The sequence below is a fragment of the Mesocricetus auratus genome, unplaced genomic scaffold, assembly GCF_017639785.1.
Source record: "Mesocricetus auratus isolate SY011 unplaced genomic scaffold, BCM_Maur_2.0 Super-Scaffold_4256, whole genome shotgun sequence".
Classification (NCBI taxonomy): domain Eukaryota; kingdom Metazoa; phylum Chordata; class Mammalia; order Rodentia; family Cricetidae; genus Mesocricetus; species Mesocricetus auratus.
This window is the reverse complement of record NW_024429182.1, coordinates 108,768,967-108,790,106: the sequence shown is the minus strand read 5'-3', so window position 1 is coordinate 108,790,106 and position 21,140 is coordinate 108,768,967. Positions and strand designations below refer to the sequence as shown.

Here is a 21,140-nt window from a genome sequence, read left to right as displayed (position 1 = left end):
CTATAGATGGGTTCTATGATTTTAATCTGCTTTTTATGTTTCATTCAGTTATCCAGTCAACAAATAATTTTGAGTAGGAACTGTGTGTGTGTGTGTGTGTGTGTGTGTGTGTGGACATGTGTGGTATATGTATGTGGTGTGCATAGGAGAGAGTCATGTGCACATACACTCTCAATCATATGGGTTCATGTGGAGGTCAGAGGTTGATGCTTTCCTCAATCAGTTCTCACAATGGTTTTTTGAGATACGATCTCTTCACTGAACCGGAACTCAGTGTTTTGGTTAGTCTTTTGGCAAACAAGTCCCAGGATTAACATAGTGTACAAGACTGTGCATAGCATCCATGTGTTTGCTAGGGATCTGAACTCAAGTCCTCATGCTTTCTTGGTAAGTCTCTTATCCATTGAGCTATCTTGTCAGCATACTAGCTACTGCTTTGGTCTGATTTCTGAAGAAAATCAGAATAGATTTTCCTGCAATAAGACCTTCCATCTAACCATCTAGCAGGTACCAATATAAGGAAGAAAAGTGCCAGGAAGGCCACCCAAACTTTGTCCAGCCCTGTGAAGCTGCATGTGCTCCAGGAGATGCACATACTGGCAGCACTGAGGGGGACCGAGTGGGTTGAAATAATGAAGTTAGGAAGGAAAAGTGGTTCTGTGGGGGGTAGGGGAGAAATTGGAGGGGAGATTAGGGTTAGATTTGATAAAAATGCATTATATACATGTATGAAATCCTCAACAAGAAAGACATTTAAAAAACCCAAATTAACAAAAGTTAATCTCTCGATGGTTAATATTTCCTGAAGTCAGGCTCAAATATATGGCTTTAGAATGGTGTGTTCAGCCATGGGGATGAATGAGCTTGCATGGTCTGTCCTGGGAAGTATTGAGGGCCCAGGACAGACCATGAAATGGTGACATTTCACACTGGATAAAGTGGAAGCTTCGGAGAAAAGAGGCCAAGAAGCAGGCAGTGACACGGGAGCATAAACCGGAGAGTAGATGTCATGGCAGTCAGAGAAAAGAAAGCATTGCAAAAAAAAAAAAAAAGGAATGGCGCCTCACTCTCGTGAAAGCCACTGAGAGGGACACTAAGCTCGTGGAATGGAAACAGCGGGGACAAGGGGCCCCTTGGGTGCAGCCTCAGGGTGCATTTAGTATTCTGTCCCTGTTAGTCATCCAGCTGTTGCAGCTAAAGCAGGGTGGATTTGGTTGAACTGGAAGTAAAAAGAGTGTAGACAGCACATGGGTTTTTTTTTTTTTGGTTTTGAGAAGCTTGTCTACAGTAGGAAGTACTGGAATGGAATAATACTGGAAGCCATGCAACTGGGCCAAGTGGGCACAGGGTTAGGGTGTTGAGACTGGGGGTGCAGATCATGTTGATTTGCCCATTTCCACTCTCGTGTTCTAGAAGATCCTCTTCTGGGAAACACCTAATCAGTGTCCCATCAGGCTTCCTTCTCAGGCCATGCAGCATGCTGTGTCCACACTGTGTGCCTTATTTGGTGTGTGTGTGTGTGTGTGTGTGTGTGAGTGCACACTCCCATGCATGCACACAGATGGAGGCTGAGGAGGATATTCAGTCTCCCATTCCATCACTTGTCACCTTATTCTGTGGAAGTGCTCTCTTACTGAACCTGGATCTGAAGGGGTTCCAGCGACCCTCTGGTTTCTAGTTCCCACCGTGCTGGGGCTTTAAGAGCATCAGCAGGCACTTCCCAGATTTTGATGTGAACACTGTGGATTTCAGCTCAGATCCTCATACCCGAGGAGCAAGCACTCTTGCCCAGGGAGCCATGTCTTCATCCCTCACACCATCTACCATAAGACATCTTTTTGCCTGGTATCGGGAGTTTTCTTGTCTTTTCCATTACGCAGAACAAGACTTGAAAACTATGTGTCTTCAAGTTTGCATTTCTGGCACAGATCAATGATCATTAAATGTTCAAAGAATGAATAAATAAAGTTTGAAGGCAGTGCTAATGGCAACTTTCCTTTCTTCTACACATGGGGTAACCAAGGCATGAAGCAATTTGGAGTCTGATCATTTTATAAGCTAGGGAGATCCCTGAGAAACAATCAAGTTTCTACTTCTACTACTTTAGCAGTGGTGGCCCATGTCTCCTCCAAAGCTGTCCCGCCAACTGGCATAGCACCAGAGACTGAAGCCCTCTCATTCACAAGTGTGTCTGAAGTTTTTACATTGATTTTAGTAGCATCTGCCAGATTGAGGCTGGAAGCAACTTGTGGAGGAAGATAGAAATGTTCTTCTGAGTCTGGTAGGAGACAAAGTAAGGGCAGTGATTGTTAGTATCCAGGCATCTGTACTGGCCTGTCATTGGGGTTCTGACAGGATATGCCCTCAGCTGCAGCCACTAAGAGCACCACCTGTGCACACTCACTAGATTCCATTTTAAAATGGCTCTGTCCACCTCTCTCTCTCTCTCTCTCTCTCTCTCTCTCTCTCTCTCTCTCTCTCTCTCTCTCTCTCTCTCTCTCTCTCTCTCTCTCTCTCCCTTTCCTTCTCTCCCTCTTCCCTTCGCTCTCTCTGCCTCTCTCTTCTCTCTGCAGTTCCTGTCCCCAGAGGCTGGTCTCCCCTCCCCTCTTTTCCCATTCACTTTTTCCCCAATAAAAAACCCCCTCCACCCAAGCTTTGTCACATGGTGTGTTTCCCTCGTGCAACACTTTTTAAAATTGCAACAGTGATGACTGTCATGGATGGGTCAGGGGCCACAAAGGAGTATAGGCCAAGGGTCAGTTGTTTCCCTTGAGCTGTCCAGTGAAGAAAGGCATGGCCTAAAATGAACCACCAGGTGTCACTGTTGGTCCTTAATTAACAAAGCTGGACTGTAGGGACTGTAGAATAAGGATAAAGACACTGGGGCATAATTCAGAAGATCTGATCAGGATCATGTAGCAATTTAGTGGCAGAGTAATGATAAGAATGCAAGTCCTCAAACTTTTGAGTCATGGCAGCCACCTTGCCTTGTTGCTCTCAAGACAGTCTGTACTTTAAGATGTAGATGAACTGTGTGTCTCTGCAGCCGCAGTCATTGGCTATAGACAATGGCCACAACCAACAACAGAACAGAAAGAAAATTAGAGAGAAAGGAACAGCAAAAGCTCTGAGATCATTTTCAAATGTGCGGTCTTCAAAGGACTGGGTGTAGATGCTGCTGTCCACAATGGGAGAGTGTGGCACACAGGGCCTCCATCTGGGGCATGGCTTCAACAGCTGAATAGAGAAGTATCAGGTGATGCATTTCATCCCTTTTATGGTTTAAAAAGAGTCCAGTTCCCAAGGAAAAATAAGAAGCCAGTGACCCAGCGAAGAATTGCCTGAAACCTAAGTAGAAACAAGATGCAAAAAAGAAATCATTTGTTGGGTGGAAAGATGAGGTGACTTTTTTTGGCTCCACTGTTTGAGGATGGGAAACTGTGGGACAGATGACCCTTCGTGAGTCAGTAACCTCTGACTTGGAATTTATCCCAGTGTCTAAAGCAACAAAAACAAAACAGGTGACAGAAGAGACTGTAGGAATTGAGGAGAACTTTGTCTTCAGCCCACTGGGTTTCTTGACACTCCTTGGCTTGACTCCATTGTGGTTTCTAGCAGAGTCCCTTTTATCAATAGTCAGGTAACAATATTACTGTTTTTAGTTAAAAGAGCTTCCTTAAATAATAACATTAATATATTCCTATTAAAATAAAAAAAAGCCCAGATACCATGTAGAAGGAAGGAGGGGGTGTATCTGTAATCTCTCCATTCAGAGATAATCACTATTGGCATTCTGCTCTACAGTCTTAGGACGTCAGTCTACAGAGCACCTGCATGGTATCCAAGGCAGCAGGGTCTGAAGTTATGAAATGAACACACAGCAATTTCAACTTATATAGACCCTATACTCTGGTTGGGGAAACTTATACTTTTGCTTTTAAGTAAAATAGATAAGATGCAAGATCTTAAAAAAAACTCACTTAAAATTTTATTTGAAAACTTCCATTACGTATATGAGTGTATCTCTATATGGGTATGTGCACATGAGTGCAGGTGCCCATAGAGGCCAGAAGAGGGCATTGGATCTCCTAAAGCTGGAGTTACAGGCAATTGCATGTTGTTTAAGTGGGTGATCAGAACTGAACTACTCTGCAAGTGTAGTGAACATCTTAACTGCTGAGCTGCATCTCCAGCCCCAGGATGCCAGATGAATTGGACAAAGGAATGAAGATCTTGATGGTGGTTAGGTGATAATTTTAAAGTGGAAAATCCAGAGAGTGACAGGTGAAATAGCAAAATGAGGGCACCTGGAGAAAGACTTGGCTTTCCTTGCATCACCATAGCAGTGCTATAATACATTCACTATTGGAACAAAATGTGCCTCTGGCTTTGATTCAAAATTTTAAGAAAATGGAGAAATTCAATGTGAACAAGGAGTAAGTATCCTCACCACTCTCTTTCCATTTTTCATTCCTTCTAATATTAGACAGTGATTGTGTTCCTTTTGCAAACTTTTACTCCTCATTTCTGTTCATTTTTAACAGAAGTTTAAATTTAACAGAACTTTCATTCATAAGCAAAATCATCATCCTTTATGAAGTTGATGCCTTTTCACCCTAACGATCTTCATATTATTTCTTAAACTTCAAAGATGTGGGAGACCTTTAGTTACCATTCTAAAGCAAAATGGCCATTGGGCTATAGCCTGGTAATTACTGCATTATAAAAATTTCATTCTGTCTCTTTCTTTTATCCTACACAGTGAGTTCTTTGTGGCCAAAAAGATGTGTCTTCTGATTGCTTCTTTTCAGGTTCTAGTATAATGCCTATGTGTGGCATTCATTTGCTAAACTAATACATAGCCAACAACAATTTGACACATTACCATTTAAAATGGCCAACACTGGCCAGGATATTCGCAAGATCAATGCTCTGGGTTAGCCTTTTGGAGTCCAATCTATTCCCATTGAAAAAATATGTGCCACTATGTGATGGCAGTCAAGTAAGGTCCTTCAAATCAAATAGTCCAATTTTACTGTTAAATGAGTAAACTACTTTTTATTTTTCATGTTGATAGACAATTAACATTTAGTAAGGGCACAGAAGTGCCTAGCCTTTCATATAACACTTTTTGACGAGGTCAAGAACAATTCAACAAGATAGATAGTTTCTAGGACAAAGAAACCAAAGTTTAAAGATACCATCACCATCTGGATCATAACACTCCCCTACACTTGATTTATACTTGTTTTCCTGAGAAATAAATATCCTATATAAATAAACACCTTGGGGGACCATGCTGACAGACGTAATTGCCAACAATGATTGTAAACTTTAAATGACACTTGGAACAACTTTGTTCAACACAACTTTGTCGATAAACAGTAAGTTTATATGTGAACTTGTGGGTACAAAAATGGGACAAACATAATCCCTCCATCAGTGGACTTTTCCTCAGGGTTGGCAGATGGATAGGATTTTACAGTTGAGAAACTGAAGCCCAAAGAGGTGTCAACTTTTCCAAAAAACAAAGTCAGTTTCATAGGTCATATCTCAAAACACACTGGCACCTCATAATCACTGGGAAGACACCATATTCCTACTCTCCAGACACTGAAGTTTGTGTGGGTGAGTGGTTGACTGATTCCTCCAACTAGGGAGGAGAGCTCGTCTGAGCGTGAAGAAACTTCAAGAAGCATGCACTAGCGTTTCTCTTTTTGTCCACTGGCCATCTATTTCCCTGCAAAGAATTACATTCTTTTCTATTGACATATACTTCCTCTCTGAACAACACACACCCAGGCAGAACCCCCGCCCCCCAAAAATCCCACCCAAAATAAGTGAAATAAAACCCTTTTCATTCCTTTAGGTACACGTTTTTGGTTTCTGCTGGATTGTTGCCATTTTCTCAGGGATAAAGCTGTGGGTGGATTTGAAGAACAGCAAATCAGAACTCCTCAATGACAGGGGTAGAGACCACTAATGTTAAAACATCCATGATGACTTATTGCCAAGGACACATCTATGTTTTCAAATAAGCAATGTACTCTCATTGCAGAAAAGCTGGAAAGTTAAAAAAAGTAGGGTTTTAGTATATGTGAAAGAAACCAAAGTCATTTACAACCTTTCAATGCAAATATAATTTTACATAAAATTATATTTATGTGCATTCAAAATATAGTAATATTCATGAGACTTTATGCTATATATTCCCACATTAGTTGCATGTGAGACACAATTGTAAATGCTTATACATTATTCAGTTATGCAGCTGCTCTGTGATTTAGTGTTTCAATCTGTTCATTTTTCATTTTCTCCCATTTTTGTCATTATATTATGACACATTTAAGCAGAGTTTTGCATAACTGAGTAACACCACCAGGCTCTTCTCTTACATTAGCTCATTTCTTCATTGTAAGTCTCCAGAACAGACATCAAGACTGCTTTATAAAATAATCCAGATTTAAAGGGAGTAAGAACTATGCCAAGGCCAGGTTTACATCAATCTCTTTCAACTCCTGAGTCAACACTACACATCACAACACCCTATCTGTCTGTCTGTTCCTAATCTGTTGTTAACTTTCTGTCTTCCCAGAACGTCATTATCTATGGTGGTACAGTTTTCTTGTTTATTTTATAAAAATCCTAATTCTGGTCTTATGCCTCTCGTGTTCCCACTGAGTCCCAGTTCTCTTAGTAAGATGCCGTCCCTTTCAGTTAAACACTCTCTGTGGTACAGTTCCGGGCAGCTGGACTGATGCGAATGATGGACCCCAACTGCTGTGCCATTTGCTCCCTTCCTTCTCAGCTGTCCTCAGACAGGCAGGCTATGAATATAATTATGTCTCCAGGTTGTAAAACGGAATCCTGATACACTCACTAAAGGCCTCATGGTTATTTGTACCCAACTCAGGTTCCCATTTATCTTCTCAAAAACTTCCAAGATATGAGATACTCTTGGCAACTCAGTATATTTCTTGATTTACTTACATTTATTTTATTTTATGTACATTTGCTTTCGGTGCCGGGTTCCCTGGAACTTGAATTACAGGCATGCAGACAATTGTGAGCTGCCATGTGGGTGCTGGGATTGAACCTAGAACCTCTGAAAGAGCGAGCAGTCAGTGCTGGTAACCACTGAGCCATCTCTCCAACTCTATCAGCATATTTTTAAAAGAATGCTAAACTTGGAAAGCACACACTAAACTTCAGCCATTTGTTTGAAATTCAAATTTGTATCTCTCTAATTGAAAACCACACTCAAAGTTTATTTTAAAAATACTTATTAAATGAATTAATAAATTATAATGATATCAATTTTCAGCTAATGAGTACCATGTTTGTTTGCTCAAATCCTGGCTCTGCCACTTTAGTTATGTGATTTCAGACAAATGTCTTTTTTTATGTTTGTCATCTGAAATTGGAAAGATAGCAGTACTACGTGATACAGCTGTTATGTGTATGGCATCATTCGTTATATGTAAAGCTTACAGCAATGCCTGGAGGAGGACAATTAAATAAGCAGTTTTGCTATCATTGTTACTAACTTGGCCAGGAACCTGATCTGATTCTCAGAACGATTAAGCCCATGGTCATATCCTTAGAAATGGCAACTTAGAATACAAATCAACTGGAAGACTCAATTAATGAAATATCTTTTGAGGTAAGAAAAATTACTGATATACTACTGAAATTTTCTGCCATAATCTTTTTGCCAATTGCTTACTTTAAATTTTTTGAAGGACCTTCATACAACAAGGACGTCTGTTCCACTATGTTCATAGCAGCATTATTTGTATTAGTCATAACTTGGAAGTAACATAGATGCCCCTCAACTGAAGAATGGATAGAGTAAATGTGGTACATTTACACAATGGAGTACTACTCAGCAGGGGAAAAACAAAAACAAACAATCACAACAATAACAAAACCAATGGAACCTTGAAATTTGCAGGAAAAAGACTGACACTATAAGAAATCATCCTGAGTGAGGTAGCCCAGTTACAAAAGACAAACATGGTATGTACTCTCTCATATATGGATAATAGACATGGATCAGGGGAATGCCAGCCAACAATCCCACTGCCAGAGAGTCTGGGAAATAGGGAGAACCCTAAGTATCTCCTGAGTGGATTGGGAACATGTAGGGAGGGGAGAGGGAGCTGGGGAAAAGAGAGGGGAAGAGGAGGGGAGAGGAGGACATGGGGAAGCAAGAAGGTTGAGTTGGGGGGAAGAATAGAGGAGAGCAGGATGACAGATACCACAATAGAATGGGGCATTATAGGTTTGAGGAGAGATCTGGCACTTGTGAGATTTCCAGAGATCTACAAAGATGACACAAACTGGCAAACTAAGCAATAGTGGAAAGGCTACCTTAAATGCCCTCCCCCGATAATGAGATTGATGACTACCTTGTATGCCTTCCCAGAGCCTTCATCCAGTGGCTGATGGAAGCAGAGATAGACACATACAGCTAAACACTGAACTGAGCTCCTGGAACCCAGTTGAAGAGAGGGAGGAGTGATGAGCAAAGAGGTCAAGACCTGACTGGTGAAACTCACAGAATCAGCTGACCTGAACAAGAGGGAACTCATGGACCCCAGACTGATGACTGAGAGGCCAGCTTAGGACTGATCCAAATCTCCTAAATTTGGATGTCAGTGAGGAGGCCTCAGGAATCTGTGGGGGCCTTGAGTAGTAGTCAGTATTTATCCCTGGCATACAAGTGGACTTTGGGAGCCCATTCCACATGGAGGGATGCTCTCTCAGCTTGGACACATAGAGGAGGGCCTAGGCCCTGCCCTGGATAAAATGACAGATTCTGGAGATCCCCCATGGAGGCCCTCACCTTCCCTGGGGATAGGAGTGGGGATTGGGGGGAACCGGGGTGTTGTTGGGGGAGTGGGGGAGGAGGGGAGGGAGAGGGAGCTGGGATTGACATGTGAAGCAAGCTTTTTTTCTAATTTAAATTAAAAAAGATCTTAAAAAAGCCTTAGGAAATAAAAGTATTTTTGTATAGGTTAATTTTTTTAAAGGCATAATTAATCAAGTGACTTTGTTTTAAAGGATAGCCACATAAATATTTGACCAAAAATGTTTTTTTTTAAATGTAGATGCTACTGAAGTTGTGGTGGGGTTATGGCCCAACAAATTTACCATAAGTCAAAAGCTGTAAGTCAGAAATGTGTTTAATACAGTAAACTACTCACGGTCATTGCTCAGAGTAATGCTTACCTGCCTTGGTGATGGCGTGGCTGCCTGGGAGCTATAGTATGGTGCCATTGGTTTGCATTGTGCTAGAACAGCACTCTACATACAGCTAGTCTAGGGAAAGATCAAATTTCAAAAGCAAAAGTACAGTTGTCACTTATGTGTATTGCTTTCAAACCACTACAAAGTTAAAAAAAAGTCAATCAAACACCCTAGGTTGAGAACCGTCTGTAACAATTTTCTGTGAAAGTCATGTGATACATGATTATGAAATGTATGTATGGAAAATGGTGAAAAGCTTTGAAGGAATCTGTAGATGCAGGATGATATGCACATCGTCTTTTTAACTTTTAAATATTTTCCCATTTGTCATTCATTGATCCCACAAAGGCTATCAGTAACATTCCAACAAAGGACCCAATGGAAGCTCCTTTGGTCTTCAGTTTACCTGGTTAATTTGAAGCTCCCGGTGATGTTAACTAGCATTCTTCTGTCCACTCTCTCTTCTGTCACCATAACCACTCTCCTGGTTTTCTGGCTGTTCTATAGTCTGTTTCTTCCCCAGGGATCAACTCTTGTTTCTGTTTCTCGTTGTACACTACATCACTGGTTTGAATGAGAATGGCTTCCACTCTTAATCGGTTCCCAGTTGGTGGAACTGTTTGGGAAGGATTAGAAAGTGTATCCTTGTTGGAGGAGGTGTGTCATTGGGTGCAGACTTTGAACTTTCAAAAGCCCATGTCATTCCCAGTGTCTCTCCCTCTGCCTTATTCTTATGAATTAAAACATTCCATTATCAAAATATTGGAAAGAGCATGGTGTCTCATTGGGGTTCAAAAAGGAAACAAAACTCCCAAGTTTCAGAAAGCTCCTGAAGGTTACAAGATTCACAAGGCCCTTCTCCAAGGTTACAGAAGTAGTAATAGTTTCTGGGGGGAAAGAAGGCAGAAAACAGGGCAAGCTGCCTTCCAGTTGCTCAGGAAATTCTATGGAAGGGGCTGTTATGATATTTCACTTGGGTGGAATCACTTCTTTGTTCTGTTGTTGATTCTCTATGCAAGGTGTGGGGTGTGAATGGCTGTTCACATCTCTTCAGGCAAAGTCACAACATTCCCTCTCTCCTGTGAAAACACCACTTCAAACCATCACCTTGCCTCTTAAAGCAAACTACATCTCTATCCAGGAGCTCTTGACATTTCAGGTCAGGCTCAGTTTTCAGCCACTTACTAGAGAGCTGGAAATTAGGGGTCTGATTCTCTCAATACAGGTTTTCCCTTTCATCTAATCACCAAAACCTCTTGCAGCTTTGCCTGCACTGTTGTCAAAGATGCTAGTGATGTCGTCCCTCTAGTCTAATTTTGAAAGCGATACTTTCTAAGACATGGAAATATGGATGTTGCTACTAGACCAAAATAGTTTCTATAAAGCCAACTCCTCCACAAATTAAAACTACAAAATCTAGAAAATACAGGGAAAAAAATAAACGCAGTTACCTGAAGGCACTGGAAAGAGAACAGAAGCAGGCAGAGTAGAAAAAGTCCCAGGGACAAAGAAATGTCACATGTGAATTTTGCATTTTAAATAGAGTTTTCCTCTGAGGACATGCCTCAGTCATTACTAAGGAAGGCTGCTAAAACTGCTAAGCATGCAGCCTTACCTGAGAGAGAACCAGAAGAGAGCATCCACGGTGACCTTAGCCACTGCAAGTTAGGAGGGTCCAAGAAAGAATTGTTATGATTTGGATAAGAAGTGTCCTCCCTCCAAAAGACTCATGTATTTGAAGGTTGGTCTCTAACTAGAGGAATCAGTTTGGAAAGCTATGGAAACTTCAGAATGTGTGGCCCAGCTGGAGGGAGTAGGTAATCAAAAGAGTCTTGTTTGAGCCATATCCTGGGTACCACACTGTCTCTCTGCTCCCTCCTCTTTCCTTCCTGTATCCATAGAATGAGTAGCTTCTGGTATATTCTGGCAGTAATGAGGCTCTGCCTATATATAGTCCCAGAACCAATGGTATTAAGAACCACAAACTGAAATCATAATCCAAAATACATCCTTTATTCCATAAATTCCATATGACAAATATTTTGTCACAGTGACATAAAGCATAACTAGCATAGCAATTGGATGAGGGGATTCAAAATTTCTTGAACATGACTGCTTAAGTCTTTTTCTGGTCCCTGAACTATGTGTGCATACATGATACAGACTCCAAACAGTCTAGCTAAGTCAGAAAGAATGAAATAGGCCTTCCACTGATAACTGAATTATGTAATGGCTCAGAGATTGAGTTTAGCCATAGTAATTGCTGGCTAACACAAAAATATCAATGAATATGACAGAAAAGGGTCTCTGTAACACATCACAGTGTTCAAGACACAATTCAAAATTACTTTGAGGGGGAAAGGCAGGATGGCTCCATGGGTAAACACACTTACTGTCAAGCCTGACACCTTTAGTTTAACCCCTGAGACCCACATGGTGGAAGGGGAGAGTCAACTTCTGTAAGTTGCTCTCTAACTTTCACATGTGAACAATGGTATTCAGGCACCCACATACATATTTACACATACACACAAATAAATGGATATGTGTGATAATTTTTAGTTACTATGAAACAATACAAAATGCAAATAATACTTTATAGGGAAGGCGATAAATACACCTAAATGAACTAGACATTAGAATTAGCCAGTGAAGATACTAAAGTAGCTGATTATAGCTACATTCAAAGACGTAAGAACAATATGCTTGCAAAAACATAAAGCTTAGGCCTGCAACTCTCATAAATCATTTTGATCAAGGAGTGAATAAAATTTTGGAGATAAGCAAATTACCCAAAAGTAAAGCAAAAGTGACTCATAAACAACTAAAAGGACAATATATGAAGTAAAACACTCTCTGGCTAAACTGTATAGTGTCTGGTGGGGAACACAAGGCAGAGTTAGTCAACCTGAGCAGATCTGAGTAGAAATAAATCATTTGCAGAGCAGAGGGAAGGAAGAGTGAAAAAATTAATAGAGACAAAAAAGATAATATCAAGAGTCTAACATATGTACGATGGTAGCACAAAAAATAGACCCAGAGACTGGTATTGGGTTCAAGCTTCAAGCCGAAGATCAGAGAAGCAAAGCAGTCACGCACTAGTTCTTACCTCTACCTCAGGCAGAAATGGCTGTCCAGTCTCCACAAATCCTCAGAGACAATGTTATCTCTTCAAATCCTCAGAGGCAAAAGCTCGGACTTCCAGTCTCCTCCTCCTTATTTTCCTTCTCCATATCAGCCATATCACTGCTGTCTCCCCCTCCCAAGTGCTGGGATCAAAGGTGTGAGCTCTGCTACTCTTCACTCTTGTGTTGGCAAAGGTGGCTTTGAACTCAAAGAGATACATATGCCTGTCTCCTGAGTCCTAGGATTAAAGGTGTGTATCACCATTGCCTGACCTCTATCTCTTGTGGCGAGCTTTGCTTTCTGTACCTTCAGGCAAGCTTTAATAAATCATAAATAGTATATCACCACATATGATTGTTAATGAGTCAGAACATCCAGTAGACACATTTTTGAAGAAAATGTGATTAAAAACTTTCCAACTGTAACAAAAGGCACACTTAGAGAGTTATGCTTCATGGATCTCTGAACAGGCTAAGAACAAAAGTAGACACCACAGAGTTCAGCGCTGAGCAATATCAAAACCAGTAGTTAGTTGTCTCTCATAGTGTGGTGTGATCCTGTCTAGCCCTCCATGGCACTACCCTTTTCTCCGGAGACAAACATGAGCAACCCACCTAAGAGTGACTTCTTTTCAACTCGAGGCGCAGGAATGCAAGTGATATTGTTGATATTCCTGGCTTTATGACAATGCCTTTGAAAATGTGAAACCCAGTGTGAGAGGGTTTTGGCTGAAGGGGACCAAGATGGGAGTGCAGGATAATTGCATATAAACACTTTCCACTTTCTGTTTGCCATAATACAGTCACTTGCTGGTTTGTTTATTCTTTTCATTGTAAAACAAGCGTAGGCACCCACAAAGTACAGGAAAATACTGAGAACATTGCAAGGAAATATTTATTTTTTAGGTCTTACCACATAATGATCCCTATTGGTCACTGGCATTCTGTTGCATCAATAACTTGCTAGTTACTGCACAAGGAATATACAGAGCATTTAAAAGACATCAGTGATCAATGCTTGTTTATTGAGCCTCTGTTTTGTGTTGGGAACTATCCTTAGTATTTGGAACATAGCATTAGAGGGCAGAGTAGTTGGGAAAATGGGTCAGAAGGTACGTGGGCTTCATGCACAAAAGCCTGAGAATCTGAGACTATCTAGCCATTAGGTAAAAAGTCAGGTATATGACTGCATGCATAGCTCTAACCCCAGAGTTATGGGGGATGGAGCCAGGAGGATTGCATAGATATTAGTTGCTCTTCTAGCTCACAGCCAGCAAGAGACCTGTCTCAAGAAATAAGGCAGAGTGACAGAGCAGGACATAGATATCCTCTTCTAGCCTCTGTACATGTATGCATAGGTGTGCTCGCTCACATACAAATGTACTCAAACACACACACACACAACACATACACAAGCACATATACCCATAATTTTTTTAAATTCTGCTTTCACTCTAATAGATGAGTTATATAAAAGGAAATGGGGGGTATTTAAAGTAAACAGAGTCCATATTTCTTGAACAAGTAGAACAACACAGAAAATGTTTACAGTGATAGCTATGGGCATGTAGAGGACTTGTCTGACTGAAAACATTTCATCCCATTCTAGATACTTTGTAAAATTACTTCCAAGAAGTTAATGTTAAAGACACAAATATTTTGCACTTAAACATTTGTTTACAGTAAAATCTACGTTACTTTTTACCTCTAAAACTCTGATATATTCTACATAGAGTCAATGTAAGTTTCCTAGCTGACTCTCGTTGGAAAATAAATAATGTAGAATTTTTAAAAATATTGAATTGGCTCAGTATTTGGGTTTATTTATTTACTTATTACATTATTGCTCTTCTCTGTCATTTGAAGAAGACCTGGGCATTAATATGAACAGAGGAGCCGTGATGAAAATTGATCGTCTATCATCTCCCTTTAGCCTAATAACACAATGCTGTTGTCTCCTGATGAAACGCTGTTCCTCAGAACCTTTCCTTGTCATGAGGTTTCTGCGACTCTTAATGGAGCAGTATCAACTGATGCTCTATCTCTCTGGAGATTAGTCTTGATATAACCATGCTTTTAATGATCCTCCCTTTCCTGCAGTTTTTACAATAGTCCTCTTGGAGGCAAATTCAAAGTAGCTGAGCTTTTAAAACTTTTTAGTTGAGTGTGCAATTCTATCCTCCTAAACAAGTTTGTCTCTAAATTCCACTTTTAAAAAAAGGTTTTGTGAGTAGCATATTGTGGATACGTAATAAAGTTCTGCCTTTTCAGCAGAACTTAAAGTGTTCATTTTATTTCTTGAAGTTCACTTGGGCAAAGTCACCTTCCCTTTAGAGTCCATTTCTCCCTTTAAACATGTATGTGCTTGCACTAGCTGAGAGTCAAGATGGTGTCACACTAGGGGCCCCTCTCCACTTGTGAGGCGGTTCACAGACACTCATCTGCCTAGACTGGGAATCAGGTGAGTACCACCAGGGACTAATGGCGTGTCCTCTGGAAGTCAGCTTGTTGACTCCCTCACCTGAAGTCCGGCCGAAAGAAATTTACTTTGGGTGACTTGCTTCATACCACAGATGGGAAATTAAGAAGAGAGAAAAACGCAAGTCCAATTTGTGTTGCTCATATACTCACTGGAGCGTGGCCAAACTCCAAGCAGTCCTCCCCTTAAAGAAAACCGAGTCCCTTCTTCATCCCTACACCACCAGGAGCCATCAACTGTGATCCCTATCAGAGTTCTCTTCGATGGCTTCCTGTCTAGACTGTTTCTTTTGGGGGAGGTGGGGGAGAGAGGTTGTCACAGAAGCCTTCTATGAGTCATCAGTTGCAACCTGGTGCAGGTATATGGAATGAGAATCTTCTTGTCTCTTTCCTCATTGATGTGACAATATTCCACAGAAGGAGCTAAGGGAGGAAACATTTATTTGACTCATGGTTTCAGGGGAGTTACCATCCATGGTGGTGACAGGGCCTCATGGGTCTTGGGGTCCAGATTGTGGATGCCACTTCCACAACAGCAGAGAGAGCTAGGCCAGAAGCAGATGTGGGAACAATCAGCAAAGTTCTGCCCTCATGGACCTGCTTCTGCCATCTCGACTCCACTTCATAGACTCGCCAGAGCTTCCCCAGGCAGAGACATCACCTGGAAGCCAAGTGTCCAAATATCCTGTGAGGGAGACTTTACATTCAAAGTGTAACATTTGTTAAAAAGGCAAACTGATGTTGTACACCTGGTATGATGGCTGCTCTTGGTTGTCAACTTATCGCCACCTGGGATTAACCTGTGAGGGATTTTTCTTAACTAAATCACTCACAAGTGGGGAAGATCCAGCTCTAATCCAGATCTTTGAGGTGAGAAGATAATCCAGACCACATGGAAGAAGGAGGCTCCCTCTCTTTGCCTGCTTGCTCTCACACTTGCTAGCAAGTCCATTCCTCCACTGACATTAGAGCCTGCTTCTTTAAGATTCTGGTATATACTGAAGACAGCTGAGACATCCAGCCTCATGAACTGAACAACTAACTACTGGATGTTTGGACCTTCCATTTAAGGCAGCCACTGTTGGATTAGCTGGACTACAGCCTGTAAATCATTCTAATAAATTCCCTTTCTACGTTTATAGAGAGACAAAGATTCATAAGTTCTGTTACTCTAGAGAACCCTGACTAATACCCCTGGTGCTAAAAAATTCACATTTCTCCCAAGCTCTAGCGTGAGTCTGGCTGGTGGTGCCATTACTGAAGTGGGCCATATTCTTAAGGGCAGTGATCCATACCATTTACAGTTTTGAAATTGAAAGTACAAACAAATGTTCTAAATCCTGTCCCTCACACTATCATAATATTTTATATGTATCACAATATTTTCCATGTTTCTACAATTGTTGGCTTTTAACTATCTGTAATTATTATTTTCAAATAATGACACAATTTTCCACTGTTCAAATAGCTTTTATCCAGCTAATTTTTCAGTGTTGGGCCAGTGATTGCCAACATTTCAGTCTGGAGCAATGGGTGGGTGGTTCTTATTTTCTGATTCCTCTCTAGAAAGACTCTTCAGGAACACACTGGCCTGAGATTGAATCATGCTGAATGTGTTAGTTTTGATGTATTATTTTCCAAGAGTCCAACAATGTTGCATGAGTGTGTGTGTGTGTGTGTATTTTGATTTCTCAAAATACTTGTTCCCCTTGAATGCTATTTGTGAGAATACAAAACAGTGCAGCCACTCCAGAAAATAGAGGGGTTTCAATAAAAATACAATTAGAACTACTATATGACACAACAATCTCTGGGTATTTATTAAATAGGATTGAAATCAGGATGTGGAGTAGACACCTGCACCCCCATGTTCACTGCAGGTTATTCACAATAGTCCAGAAGTGGAAGAAATATAAATATCCATTGATATACAAGTAGATAAAGAACATAGCTGCATACATACAATGGTGTGTTTTTCTGTCTTCGAAAAGAAGGAAATCCTGCCATGTTCCACATGAATGAACTTTGATGACATCATGTTAAGTGAATGGACCCAGTCATAGAAATACAAATGTTGTGCATGACTTCACCTCCATGAGGTAGCTAAAACTCAGAAGTTAGAGTAAAAAGGTAGTTGCCAATGGTCGGGAGGGGGAGGAAATTGGGAGCTGGGACTAAGTTTCAGTCCTGCAGAATGAAGCAGTGCTGGAGGGGCTGTTACAAGCTACTGCAGCACACAGCATTGTATTGCGCACTTAGAACTTCAAGAAGGTAAATCTCGCGCTTAACAAAAACACTCCTCTTAGGGGAGTATCACAATGATAACTGCATTAATACTGCCATTAACATTGTGATTCTTTGATTTTTCAATCGCAATTTGTTCATGAACATTTATGTAAATGTACAATGTACCAGGTATAGTGCTAGGTATTGAGGACCCTACAGGGAACAACCTTTAGGAGTACATACAGAGTTATCTACCTAGCGAAGTTATACATAATTAAATAAAGAAACACTGCACATTTGTAATTAAATGGTTTCCATTTACAGTGCTTTTGTGAGAAGCAAAATAAAATCATTAATTATGTCCAGGGTGTGTCTGTCAATGATTATGTCTACCTGGGTGTACACACACACACCCCTTTGATTACGTGCAAAAAGTAATAAAGGCTGGGATAGGATAGACACATGGAACCATGCATTTCCTAATGTCAGTGAGATCTCTCTCTAGGGCAGAGTGGAAGAAACCCACCCTACTTTTGCCTATTCCTTTTGGCCTCCCTGTGCCTTATTTACTCCAGATACTAGATGTAAATGCTATCTCAGGCTGAGGAGAATGAAAGACATGTACATTTAACAAAGTTTTATACATAAGGACCCCGGCACATAGCCAGTGCTCCATAAGTAGTAGGCAGTATTGCTTGCATCAGCATATGTGTTTGTGATGGAGGGTACAATAGTTCAAAAATTCCCTTGTGGTATTGATTTCAATGATGTAAAGTCAGCATGTTTTCAGAAGAAGCCAGTATGGCAGAATGAGCAGATGTCCCAGGAAGGAGGACTTTCCTCTTTCTATTATTTACGCTGATGTCTCCTGTGTCCTCATCCATACCTCTCTCCTAGTTTTTATATTTCATTCGCCATCATGTGTATATAGAACCAGGTGTGTCTGTGTGTGTACATGCATGGCATAGCACCCATGTAAAGGATAGAGGACAACTTTGTAGAACTGGTTCTCTCCTATCATGCATGTGGCTTGGGGACTGAAGTCAGTTCCTCAGGCTTAAGTGGTAAGTACCTTTGTTGAGCCATCTTGCTGGCTTTGCCCACCATGTTTATAAAGCTTAACAACAGACTCTACAGATGTAAACAGTCATTTTCAGAGAATAAATAGAAAGGAAATTATTAAAGCTGAAAGAAAGGGGGGAGGCACGCTCTTAGCCTTTCTAGGCTTTCAGAGCTTTCTGTGAATTTGAGGACTTCACCACTGCTGGAAATGCTTTAACTCAGCGCACATCCTCAGGTAGGACTGAAAACCACAGTGCAGCAGCCATTTCTTCTGAGCAGTCTAAGTCTACGAGGAGCAAGATTTTTAGGTGGGGTTTATTCTGGGTGTGCTTCTGGCAGAACATTTCATACACTATCCAACTCTCCATGCTCCCAGAGAGACTGGGTAATGTTCTCAGAGCAAGCATGAAGCTGTGTTTCTGGGGGGAGGGGTGCCTTTACTGAAAAGTGGTTGCATATGCTTTTTCACACAAAAATGTCATCAAGGAGGGTGGGACATGCTATTATTCCCATTCTCCCAGTTGTCATTCCAGACATGGAATGGTCTGTATGGCTTGAGTTATAGGAGGTACAAAGATAATCAAGACTGCATCCCTATCCTTAGCTAATAGTCCAGTCAGGGATAATGATGGAACTAATATATATGCAAGCTTATGACTACTAGATAATGTGACTGATTGCTCCTGAGGGACCCCAAATGTGCAAAAAAAGTGGAGTATTCAAAGATGCACAGCTTGTGCGCTCTCCATCAATGCACTGAAGTAGTAACATCTCACTGTATGGGAGTCACAAGAAAGCAATTTCTAAATTGTGAATCATCCATAAAGACATGTCCATGGTGTCAGAGAGCATCTTCGGGTATCTCCAGAATGGGTCTGGGATCTCACCTGTTCCTTGGAAATTGTTCCAATCAACATACAATGTGTGGTCTGCCCAGAGGAAGCTTCTCCTGGCTCATTCCTCCTGGTTTCCATCCTCCCGTTTTCCCATTCTGCATTTCTCCCCACTCCAACATTGCACACTCAACTTTCTCTGCCTGCAAAGCCTGGGCCCACCTCAGTCTCTATCAGCTCAGGACCCTTCCTGTGGTTCCAACAAACACATGACATATTATTGTGACACACTTGTCTCCCCAACAAGGTGTATTTACCTCAGGACAGGGACTCACAGAGGCATGGCAGCAAAGATGTAGTTCTGACAACTCCATTTGCTGTCTCTCCAGTGAAGGGACCCACAACACTAACCAGAACAGATTTCTCAAAGGGTCTCTTTCTCTATATTGGCTTTACAGAAAATGGAATCCTTGACATTGTGCTTCTCAGTAATTAATATTCAATACTCTTATATAACAAATAGGTTCTAATGAGTTATGGTAGCCTTCTCAGTCTTGAATTTATGGAGTAAATAGGTCAGAGTAAGTCACTCGTCACATCTGGTTCCTTTTTGGGTCTTCTTCATCTTTAGCTTTTCAAACATCCCTGGAAAAGGAGATGAAACCCCTTTTCCTCTGCACTGATCTATTGGCATTACAACCATGACTTAAATCATAACTGCTAGATTGCCATTGAAATGAAAGGTCAGCCTTGTGGTTAAAATTCCTAGTTCATTGTGTAAGATGAGCCACAACTTAAAAACTAGCAATAAGAAAACTTGAGATTTGGCTTTTAAAACATCTTCAAATAATCTCTGGGGAATCTTGTAAGGTTACAACCCTTATAGTTTGATTTAAAGCAGAGCCTGGTGTGTCTGTTTTGCTAGGGAGAGTTCCTGGAGGCAAGGAATCTTGTTGCTCACTGCCATGCATTTAAATCCCCAGTTGGCTCTCAACTGATATTGGTTTGAATTGGAATGATGAAATTAGACAGGGCAAAAGAGCAAGATAAAGACATTCTGGTGTTCTTTGACAATGACGGTGATATAGACAGCAAGAGTTACCTGTAGCGTAGTTGTTTACTGCGTTTGGTACTGCAAATGTGGCATCTCTCTTCCTCACGCTTCTGTAGGTCACTAATTTTTATTTCATTAAAAATATAAGTGCTCAGAGTCAGTAACTAAATTATCTATGGTTTCTGATTTATATGTGGCAGTTCCAAGCTAACAGTTCAGGCCTCTCTCCTCATTTCTAATCGCTGAGTTGCTTTCTCAAAAGAACCAAAACTCCATGTTTATTTCATAAAAATAACAGGGTCAAATGTTTAAAAATATTTCATGCTTTTATTTCATCTACTTTATAATGTAACCTCATCAGGTGGGTTGAAAAGGATAAATTAATAAGGTAATTTAAAGATACAAATATGTGTAGGTAGGGAAGGTTTAGTTAAATTGAAAGTATTCAACATTACAATTCAAGACAGGAAAGTGTTAGGAATTTGCCTTCCTCTGTGCCACTGGGTTTTTGCCAAAGCTGTAGGGTAGATGTTGCATTTGTGGAAGATGGATTTGATGCAGTAAGGCATCTTCCTGGTTCTCGTGCATGATTAGTCTGCATAGCAGTCGCTTGGTAACAATTTGGGATGGAGCTCGTTAGAAAAACATAGCTTTGTCTGGGTTGAGCCCAGAAATGGGTGACAGATGTTTATGCTGAGTGACTGAACAGATGTTTGGGGGAGAATTACAAAAAAGATTTTCTATCACACAGGATCTCAACCTTAACCTTCCTGGCTGTCGCTGAAAGGAGTGCTTGTTTGTGAAACGCGTTCTTACAAAACTGTTTGGTGGCTTGTGACAAAGATGAATGGCCGGATGCTATAATTTAAATTTGAAAATAAGGTAAATGGAAGTCCTTGTTTGCATGTGCCTGTATATGCTTCTTTGACAAGGGTCAATGCCTTATTAAAGAATGGGAAAGCTGAACAAGCCATTCCGTTCTACATTCCTCATTTTCTGACACACTCCCCAAACAGGCTGTACCATACCTTAAGAGTCAAGAAAATTATAAAAATGCCATTCCTTATATACTTCCTGAACTTCCTCAAGTAGCTGCTTTAGAATTACATT

The 21,140-nt window shown here is 40.8% G+C and overlaps 1 long non-coding RNA gene across 2 annotated transcripts; it reads right to left on the bottom strand.

Annotated features, from left to right (window-relative positions):
* Nucleotides 1–5,410: 5,410 nt before the first annotated feature.
* LOC121135341 lies at nt 5,411–15,136 on the bottom strand. Of its 2 annotated transcripts, none has more exons than XR_005872486.1 (4): nt 15,009–15,136; nt 9,659–9,868; nt 9,235–9,324; nt 5,411–6,063 (listed from the first exon to the last, which is right to left on the bottom strand). It is a non-coding gene; the product is annotated as an uncharacterized LOC121135341 (long non-coding RNA). The 2 variants fall into 2 exon arrangements; XR_005872487.1 differs by lacking the exon at nt 5,411–6,063 and adding an exon at nt 7,068–7,105.
* Between the last annotated feature and the right edge of the window lie 6,004 nt (nt 15,137–21,140).